Source organism: Lagopus muta, chromosome 4 (assembly GCF_023343835.1).
Source record: "Lagopus muta isolate bLagMut1 chromosome 4, bLagMut1 primary, whole genome shotgun sequence".
Taxonomy (NCBI): Eukaryota; Metazoa; Chordata; class Aves; order Galliformes; family Phasianidae; genus Lagopus; species Lagopus muta.
The window spans coordinates 4,951,320-4,962,229 of NC_064436.1; positions in this window are offsets into that span (position 1 = coordinate 4,951,320).

Sequence of the window (10,910 nt, forward strand, 5' to 3'; positions counted from 1 at the left end):
TGAAGTGTTTTCTTGAAACTTTTTTATGTACTGACACGTCAGGAAAGATTATACTTCTGAGCAGAGCTAGGCATTCAGGTTTATCTTTAGGAAAACAAAAAACTGCACGTCTTAAATCTTAAAATGAAACAAACATCATAAACAACCAAAATCCACAAAAACCCAGCCGTTAATTGAGAATCTTTAATATCCATTCCCCATGGAGAGGAAAGGAATTAAAAGTAAAAACCATCAGTGTGTTACTTTTTCAGTATACAGGCGGGGCTCTTCAGAGAGTATACCTGCTTGGTGATAAGGCAGTGATAGAGCAAACTCAAGGAGATTCAGAGGAGACAGCATGGGCAGAAGTGACTGCTGCCATCATCCTGATATCCCGTCGCCACGTGATAGCCTGTTCTCCTTCAACGTGCTGAACTCTTTATGGCAGAACTCCAGTACAGCGTTGAAGGGGATGGGTTGGCAGTGTCCATTTATGTCACCATGGTGTCCCAAAGGTATGCTCGCAATTTCATCTAGTAATCCTTCATGTGAAAGGCAAGATGGTGTGCAGCAGGCAGGCTGCTGGCGGAGCCTTCGTGTAGCAGCATGCGGAACTGCATAACTTGAGCAGATGTATCTTGAGGGCAGTCTTGTTTGCACTTCACCTGGTATCTGGTGCTGCTGGAGGCTGTATCCTGCTGACCTTGAATGGTCTAAGGCAAAAAAAAAGTGCAGGAAATCTCTAGTCTGGAGTGCTGAGAGAGCACTTACGGGAAGTGGTTAATGGCAGCGTTAGGTCTGGTGATTAAAACACTCACTGCAGCCTCATGCTTTTTGATCTTCCTGTGGCTCTAGTCCCATCGATCATTCCAATTTATTGCCCTATCTATGCACATTAGCTCTTTGTGCAACTATTTACACAATCCGTCCTCATTAGATTATCAGGTGATTTACTCCTTGTCTGCACAAAACAAATTCGCAGTGGGTAATCCCACTGATGTGCAAGTGGGGTTTGCACAGCTCAGTTGAAGATGAAGTAAATTGTGCTGCCATAAACTCTCAGGTTTACAGCCTATGTGCCTACATGAATGTGGATTCAGAAGTTGGCAGAGTGTAACACTTGCTCATCACTGTGCAGAGTAAGCCTTTGAAATAGAAACTTGCACAGAATTAATTTAAGGAGAATGATTTTACAACATAGTGACAAAACAAAATTTACTCTGAAATTGATCTTTCTCTCCAATCTTTAAAAAATGCAGAGAAACTTGATGTTTGGAGTATTGGCTTAGAAGTAGGAGGGCAAAAAAAATCCTAATAATATAATGTTTAACTGTAAAGGATTTATTTGGATAAAACATCGCTGTAAAAATCTGTTCTGCTCTCTGTGCCTGTAAAATAACTTGAATACTATCCAGTGTAGTTTTAAATTTTCCCAAGTGTTTAAACCAGCACTTAGTTTTAAGCATACCTGATTACTGGAAAGAGTCAAGTGCCTCGCATGGGGCTGAAAAAGCAGGGTCATTAATAGGAGCTAAGATAAGGAAATAAAATCAACAGTTAAATGAGCATATATAGGCAAATCAGGACCTCGGATCTGAACAATTATTAGAGTGCAGCAGTTCTGAAAGCCCACGAATGCTAATGGAATTGCTGTGAAAGCCCCAGCTTCCCTTTATGCATTCCCATCTGCTTGTGCTGCTAGGTAGAAAATTCTATTCTCTGTATGAGAGTAGTGCTTCAGTGCTTTGCTCTTCTCTGTACCTTGTGCAAATTCAAAAATCTACTGAAGTGATTTTCTTTTATTTGGGTTTTCTTCTTAAATTTTACTGATTTTACTGATTAAACAGTGGTCGTATGCTTCAGAACTACTTTGCTACTCTTCTTGTGTCTAATTTTCTTCGAATTTAAAGAAAAACCAAGTTAAGATGTCATTTATTGACCGATTAAAAATGTATGGTGGACAGGGCTACAGTGCAATTTGTTTGGCATGTTAAGGTTACTTCAAGAGACTCCAACAATCTGGTCAGATGCTGGTTTGGACCAAGCTGCTTGGTTTTCTTGTATTCAGGAGTTAGAAATAAAGACATAAAATTCAGCTTCAATGGTACTGTTAGGAAATACTTGATGTCAATGTCCTAGCTTCTTGTGAAGCAGTGAGTGAGCAATGAGCATTTGGCTGTTACAACCTGAACTGTGTGTTTGGCTAGGTTTTTGAATGGATGTCTAACAGTTTGCTATTTACTTAGTACTGCAGCTACTCAGGTTTTACTTTTCCAAGGGAAAAAAGTGAGGGTAAAAGATCACATCTTATAAACCAGCAGGAGTCTGGGTTTCACAGGATGGTCTCCAGTAGTGGAAGATAAGTTTCCTGATAATGGCAGTATACTTTGTGTGTATAACCAGCACATTCAAATAATGCTTCAGTGCAAATATCGAGCCATGCAGTATGTCTCTAGGGGTAGATGTTAATTTGAATCCTGAATGATGAATAACTCTAATAAGGACAAAGTCAGAGCTGAATACAGGATGCTCTTCACCTGCTGCTGGGCCTGTCATGCATTTTGGGGATGAAGTAGTGGATTACTTTCACACAACTAATGAAAGGTCTTAACAAATAAGATCACTCAGTAATGAGACAGAGCAGTATGTCTTGGTTCAATAAGGAACTGACTGTTCCCCAAGTACCCTATTTTTTAATCTTCCTCTTCATGATTAATATGTATTTGAGACTGTTGACCCAGGCAATCATTCCCAAATGGTTATCTTTGCTTTCAGTCTGTCTAGTCACTACCAGCTGAAGCTCTAAATTCTACTGAGATAGTTTTGCTTGTTTTGCTTCTCTTGGTAGGTGTTTTAATTAAAGATATGTCTTCTAAAAACTTGGGAGGACTGAAGCTGAAAATCCCAGGGAGGGTTTTAGCACAAGGAATGAAGAAGTGCTGGCATTTGAATATTGACATATTTTGGCAGGAATAATAAAGTATGTTCATTACACTTACTAGGAAGGAAAAGGCTGGAATTCAGCAAATTCAATGGAACAATGGCAGAGCTTAACAGTTGGGTGTAAGAACATTTTAGTAATAGATGTATTGGGTGGTGATTTTCCAAGGGGGACTGGAAGCAAAATTAAAATCATGTCAAGATGCATGAAAAGATATTGCATACCATTTTGAACTTGTGTTCTGTGATGCACTGACATTATTTTGGCAGTAAGAGAAGTAGCACTTCTATAAGTGAGTTCGCACTCTCCTACTAATTCCAGCCATAGAGCTGTGGCAACATAACTGGTGAAGAAAGATGAATATGATGGATTGGGTAGAGTGCACGGATTAATAGGTGTCAGAGCAGAGAAAAAATGTGCAATGAGGAGAAATGGGGCATGGGAGGAGAAGGAAAACAGGTGTTTTGGCTTATTGGAAGGTTTATGGAATTTGGCACAGATCATTATTCCATGTTCTCTGAATTTGATGGCAAAGCTCCCATTAACTTTAATCATGCAGAATCCAGACCTTTCCCAGGGTATCCAGAAGAAAGTAAGAATGATTAGAGGGGAACAAAATAATCATGGTAAGATGGGAACTTGCAGAACAGCAACGGTGAATAATGCAAGCTTCACAGGAGTCAACCAATAGAATATGATCATTTATTAATAATAATTTTATCCCTTATTATTGACCAAGTAAACTTCAAACAAAGGCAGAACTGGTTTTAAGACTTCCTCTTGTCATCTGCATCTATATAAGCAAACATCCAGCATCAACACCTGTGAATTAGCATGGCTCAGAGCAGTATTTCTCTTAATGTTGATTGACAGCGATGATGCACAAAGAAAGACTGTTATTCTGTGTAGATGCTTCTAGCAATGATGAACATGAGGCAGTAGTCATTCTTTCTCAAGGAAGACTTGCCAGACAGAAAAGAAGGCTTTATGAATAGTAGAGAAAGTGGCTTTGTCTTTGTTGTTGTGGTTATTAGTTGTTATTAGCCTTAAGGATGTGAATGTTGTTGTTTTGGCTACACTGGCGTCTGAGTTTTATCAGATTATTTGGTGTCAACTGCAATTTATTCTTTAGCTATCTTTGAACTTGCAGTGCTATGCAATGGCTTGAGCCAGTTCGAGGAGCAAGGACGCTGTGCAATTAATCATAGCAAAAATACTCTTTCACATTAATATGTTATCTGGATCAGTGATTATATTCATTTGTCTAATTATCATAATTATAGTGCAGTTATTTCTTGCTACTTAAAAAACTGGAACACTTCAGCTGATGCATTATTTGAAAATTGAAGTGCTCAGTCACCACCTTAGGAATGTATTAATTACATAGGCTTCTGTCTAGATCTGTGAATGGGCAAGTAACAGCCAGCCACTGATATTCTTTATTGTGTTGCAAGTGCCTGATATTAGATATAGATCGTTAAACACTACGTTCTTGGAGGGGGATGACAGTTTTTCTCACCTAAGAGCAATAAAAAGCAAAGAAGGTTGTGCAAACAGCCTGAACGTGGAGCCTGCCAAAGCTCTATTTGCTAAGGAGATGAGGAGCCTTGTGGGCAGGAGGACCAGCTGTTAGCCAAGCACACTACTGAGTTTGTGGGAGAGCACTGGACCAGAGTAATTTGTTACAGGGCAGGCCTCTTGAGCTGGGTAATTATTTTTACACTAAGAAAAATTTTACTTTCACTCGATGTTTGTTCCTTGCTAGGAGTTTTACACTGGTAAGATGATAGTTTACATCTGTGATTAAATCTTTTATGTTACTTTCCTGTGAGTTAAATTTGTTAAGCACTTGACCTCGTTAATATCGACATAGAGACCTCAGATAGCTGAGTGCATACTGGTGCTGATAAGACACTGATTCCTAGGAATGAGCTTTGCAGGGATTAGAATGAGTCCTAAATCACAGACTGTCAAAGTCACGTACATGTTGTCACTGTCTGGAATTGTGTGCCTGGATATTTGATTGTAAAGCTGACTGTCCCCAGAGCTTTCAGTTGTCTAGCACTGGAAATATCAGGATGATGAGTAAGACAAATGTAACATTTTGCAATCAAATGTGGATTATGTGGTTAATTCCGTGTTTCATTATGACCGTCTTCAGTTTAATTCTGTAAGGCTGTAAAACTTTATTGATATTTCATCTTTCATAAATTATCTGCATCACCTGGAATAGCCATTTGAGTACAGAATTTAATTTAGTGACTGGATGAGAAGTATTTTGGTTGCTGGAGAGCAGTGTGTTTCACATGATCTTTTTTGACTTGGTAAGAAGTTTTCATAGCTTTCTGAATAACTTATTGATAAACCTGACAAAAAAGCACACACACAAAAAACTACAGAAAGATTATCTTGTTAAGAAATTCCAAAATTTATTAGGCATGAATGGAAACAAAATGCACACAATCTGCTCTGCCTGTAACAAAGTTGATCACTGAAATGCCGCTCATTTAGGAGTTACTTGATTTAGGTACTCTTCAAACATAATGTGTGCGTAACTTGTGACTGCATCATATCTCCCTCTGTTAAGGGATGCTTTAGAAAATGTGCTGATGGCAGGTGTAACAGACCACTACTTAGAAAGTGCTGTTCAAACCCTTTGTGTTGTCTCTACTTCTCTGTTTTGAAGGAAGTTTCTCCTCTGCCTGCCTCAGACCTTATTTCGCTGACCGTAGTTGAAAAATGGAGTCCAATAACATAGAATGACATTAAAGGGCAGTACTTGTTGCTCTAAAGTGGCTGTAATTATACCTTGTTTGAGATTTATGGCTGGGCGAGCTTGCTCATCGGCTTTGATTGTGGGGCACCATTTAAATCTTTGGTATGTATGTCTATAATTCAGGACCATTTTTGCTTTATTTCCTGTAGTGCCTCGTGCCAGCTGAGCAATTCCACCCTGCTGTGAGGTTAAATATGTTACATCTGCTTTCAGTGCAGTATTTAAAGGCACCACAGATAGTTCTGTATGGAAATGTGTTCATATCTGTATTGAAGTGAATGCCTGTGTGCCATTCCTTTGCTCATCTCTTTCTATTTGAGTCACTTTTCATCTGCTGCCCTCTTCATCTGCCACCAAATGATGGGTTTATACACACGCTGCCTGTTTAAATTGTATTTCCTGAAGTCCCCAGCTCAGAAGTGGGAGTTATTGTGTCAGGAGTTGGAAAGACATGTATTGCTGCCTTCAGGGGAGTGAAATACACACTTGTGCAAAAGCAGAAGGGAGGAAATGTTATTATTCTAATCTCAGTATTAAGTAGATAAAAAACCAATCTGGAAAAACTGAATGACTTGCCTCAGTGTCATCTGAATATTTTTTTTTTTTGTGGTAAAACCAATGAGACAGTTTTGATTTCCCTGGTGTTTAACCCCACCCTTACTTTACAATATCCTTTTTTTAAAACACTCCCTAAATCCCTAAATTGAGGGAGAGCGGAAGTTTTGACACACACACTATTAATTTGGAATGAATGCCCAGAATGTCTACAGTACAAATCCAGCAGCACCAAATAACTTATTGATGTCTTCCCAGTCACCAAGGTCTCTTGATACAGAGATTTTTCAAGCTTTTCTTTTTTCCTTTTTCTTTGACTACACATAGAATGATATCTATATGGCAAAGTATTCAGTCTGCTTGCTCATTATTGGCAAGAGAAGGGAATTCTGAACCTTCTTCTGGCACCTCTCCATCCCTAAATGTGCTGCACATAGCTGTTCTAACATTTCCTTTGTTTTCCAGAGTAGGCACAATTGCTCTTTGTCCTCTACGGGGCAGATAGGTGCACGTGAAATCTCATCTCAGCCCCAGAACGACTTGACTCCTAGGGAGTTTCAGTGCTGAGCCCTGGCCATCTGTGTCTCTCTGCTTCAGCAAGTTTCCTCGTAGTGTTGCCATTAAGCATTTTCCACACACAGTCTTTGCACTTGGAAATGAGCAATGTTGTGCTAATCTAATTCCAGTGCATCAGCTACACTGTGTAAATTTGCTGGGACATGTTACTTGGACCAGAATACTTCCTTTCCTCTGAATACAGATCTCCCTGTAGTCCTCCAACTACATTATATTCAGATGTCTGTTGAGTTGCAGCGTCTCATTGAGGAAACCTTGTCTTCCTCAAAATATAATACTTCCCTGTTCTTTTGGAAAATTCTTCACTGAACCATGTTCCTTACAAGGCATGTTACAAAGACCTTCATGCAAGAGCTGCTGATCATTTTAGTTTTTGGCGTTCCAACTGGATCCTTGTTACCTGCTGGATGTTATGTGTATAATATGCTGTGATGTGGGGATGTGAATGTGCTTCTGAAGGAGGTAAATTGTGCTTATTTCACAGTGACTGGTCTATTGCCGTTCTGCATAAGTCTATTTTTCTTTCAAGAAAGATTTTTTTGTTTCCAACTTAAAATAGTAAGATTTTTTTTTTCTATTTAACAGTGAAGTAGAAATCAGACTTTTCAATCAGAGATAGGATACCTATATTCACTCTTCACAGCAAACAGATGGTTCCTGCTAATACATAAAATATCTAAATACATGATGAGTAAATGAGCGGATACCGCAATCAGGAAACACAAAGATACTTCATAGCAGAAGCAGTGGGTGCACAACTGGGTGGCTTGTATGCACAGACAATGCATGCTCTGATTGCCCCTTCAGCTGCTGTGAAAGTGGGAGAGGTTGGCAGACCAGGAAGGCCAGCTGGTAGCTTCTGTAAAGACAGTAGCATTACCTGGATCAGCTTTTCATGTGCAACTGATAGCATAGGGCTTTCCCATTGCTATGGAGTCCTGGAAACTGCAGCAAGTGCTAAATGTTTCCTGCTTCTGGTAAACAAGTATTCCATCTTCTCTGTACTATGGTAAATGTTTGTCTTTTTGTCAATAGAAGCTTATTTTGTCAGATAAAAAACAAGTTTTTTTTAAAATCAGATTGATTGCTTTTGCTTGTCTTTCCACTGCTCAGTTGTGTTGCTGTGGTAGTAGGATGCACACTTCTCAGTCACTTGGAGACATCAGTTAAATGTTCAAAGGATTTTATCACTAAATATGATGCATAGGTGCTGTTTGTTCTGAGGTTGTTTTCATGATGGATAGTGACGGAAAACCCTACTGGTAGGGAGCAAGCAAATTTGAGCCTTATTAAATAGCTTTCTTGTGTCCCTGAGTCACGTAATAAGTTTTATAACCCTACTGAGCAGAAGTAACTTGCTTAACAAAAATAAAGGGAAATAAATAGCATAAAGAGGAGGCGACTCATAATGATTTGAGTGGGATTTACACAAAAGTGATTTAGTCTGATCTAGGCTGCCTCTATTAAAATATATATTTATAGTAGTAAATAAAAAAAAATCTTCTGAGTGGGGGGAAATTCCCACCGCAGAGTGTTGGATGAGGGCGCTTGTAGATGGATCTCAAATGCACAACTAGAAGGTCTGAACTCGAGTCTCCTGCAAATCTCCCTAAAAAGGAATTGAATCTCTTTTATTATGCTTTATGCCATGCCTGGTTGTGTATTTTTCTTTGGGGATGCATGTAAATGTTAGGAATGGGACATAATGGGTGCTCCACAGCAGCTGTAAGTCCTTGGGTGAAGGACTCCCAACTGCTGGCTGTGCTGTGGCCTGGCACCTGTGAGCCAAATGTGGTGTGTGCCTGTGATAATGAGAGGGGTTGATGAATGGAGCACAGTTTGAGAGAGATTTCTTTTTTTTTAAACAGCACTGCAATTCTGCAAGTATGCAAATACATTTTTAAATGCTTAGCTCAGGTTGTCAGGTTTATTATTCTTTTTAGGCTGTTATGGATGGTATATTCCCCTTAATCTTTCTCTTAATGTTCCACGCATTTGTTCGTAGATTCCTTAAGTTTGGACAACTGCATTTTGTTTTCCCCCAATAGTACTGAGGTTGTCACAGTTTTGCTTTCAGAATATCACTGCACTCAGCAGTGCCACCTGATTAAGGAAATGATTATGAGCTACCCATACATTTACTTCTCAGCTTTATACCAGCTTGTAAGCTGGCTATGCAGATCCAATTCTCAGCATGGCTTTTCTCCTGAAATGTGTAGATGCTTAAGAGCTGTAATTACTGCACAGCAATCCTACAAGTTCTTGTGCTGCAATTGCCTGCTCCCCCCAGAAACCTTTTTGTATTTTAACAGAAATTTCCACTTTTGGCTCCTCCCAAACCTGAGCTATGAATCCACCTTCATAGCGTAAAGGAACTTAACGTTCTTCTCTATAGCAGTGGAGGTAGCTATGTAAACCTTGCTGTTCGGTGTGGAGCAGTGAGGGGAAATGAAAAGAACTTGGCAGTCACCAGGGAAAGAAAAGCTGCTCAGATCTCCTTCAGTCCCAGCCGGCTGGGCAGCCTTTGCAAAAGGCTACAGCAAAGTTATAAACACCACTTCTGAGGGCAGAGCGACCTGGCAGCCATAAACCTAACATCTCCTTTAAGTGACAACTTGAAACAATGATAGCCTGTAGGGAAACAATGACCCATCAAGAGCGCGTGGTGCTGGAACATGGAGAGCACTGGCTGTCCTTGACTCCGACAGCCCAGGAGTCGCTGAGGAAGCACAGATGGAGCCAGTATGCAGAGGCCTCTTCACACTTGCTTCTTGAGGTTTTTTTTTTTCTTCAGGCAGCAGGAAAATAATGAGCCTTGCCAATGTTTCAGTGAGTCACTTCATATACAATAGGGAAAAATCACACGGTACTGAAGACCACCTTAGATGTAATTTCAAAAGAAAAATGTGTACACATCTTGCATGTATTGCTGGTATTCCTCCGTTAAATCCCCACTATGAATTTAGCAGGAAAACCTCTGACAAACAACAAAGAGAAAGTCCTCTGATTTATATTGTATGGTAGAAGCAAATGTTGGAAAATAATCAGGGCAATGCTTAAAAAAAAATAAAAAGTACATCTCTGGAAGTTGATTTACAGCCCTATCTGTCTCCTGTGTAAATCAGGACAAACCTCCAAATGGCTTCAGGGAGAGGATCCTGCAAGGGGAAAACCAAGCATGAGGGTTTTTTTTTTTTTTTTTTTTTTTTTGGCTTAGTTCCCCCTTCTCTGTCTCTTAAATGACTGAAAATTTAAATCAAGCAGTATGGAAAGCATACAGTAGTGTTCCACCTAAATATTTGTGTGAACGGTACCAGAAGCTATGATAGCCTCCAAAAGTAAGAGTGCAGCTTCTAAGAAGGATAGGTTTCAGCCTCTGGGAGTCAACAAGCTCTCAATCTAAGGGTTGAAAGTAAGTGTGGTAGTAGCAGAACAATATGCAAAGTGACTAAGAAAACTGAGGTTAAAGCTGATGAGCATCTGCAGGACAGGCAAAAATCTGAAGGTGACTTTTCTTAGGGCCAGTGATAACTGACATGAGATGTTCTGACTGATTTCTGTAGCTTTGAATTGGGGATTTTAATTAGATTGAAATTACTGTGTTAGAAAATACAGCAGTTAAGTACTAAAACCAGGTTTTTCAAGGCTAGTGGCCTGCTGTGTGCAAGGAAATCATGGTTGAAGCAACAAATTATATGATAATTGCATTTATTCTTCATGTTGAATGATATTTTATATTTTGATCTCCAGGCTGTTTTGTTATATCTCTGTACTCCCTTGGCACTGACTGAAAAGATATTCATGGTTCGTAACAGTTGGGGGGAAAAAAAATTGAATTCCATCTGTTTCTTCCATAATAAGCAACTAGGATTAAGGACTTAACAGAGAACTCTGTCCTGTTAAACACCGCACCAATGCTATTTGTGGTTTTACGTCTGAAGCACTTGCTGAATGTATTTGTGTAAAGAAAAACTGCTTTCCTGTGCAGAAGTCCATATGATCTGACAGCAGTGCCAGCTGATCATGCAATCTGGCAAAATATCCACAGCCACTTCAGATGTGTAACAGCACATGAATTTTTGA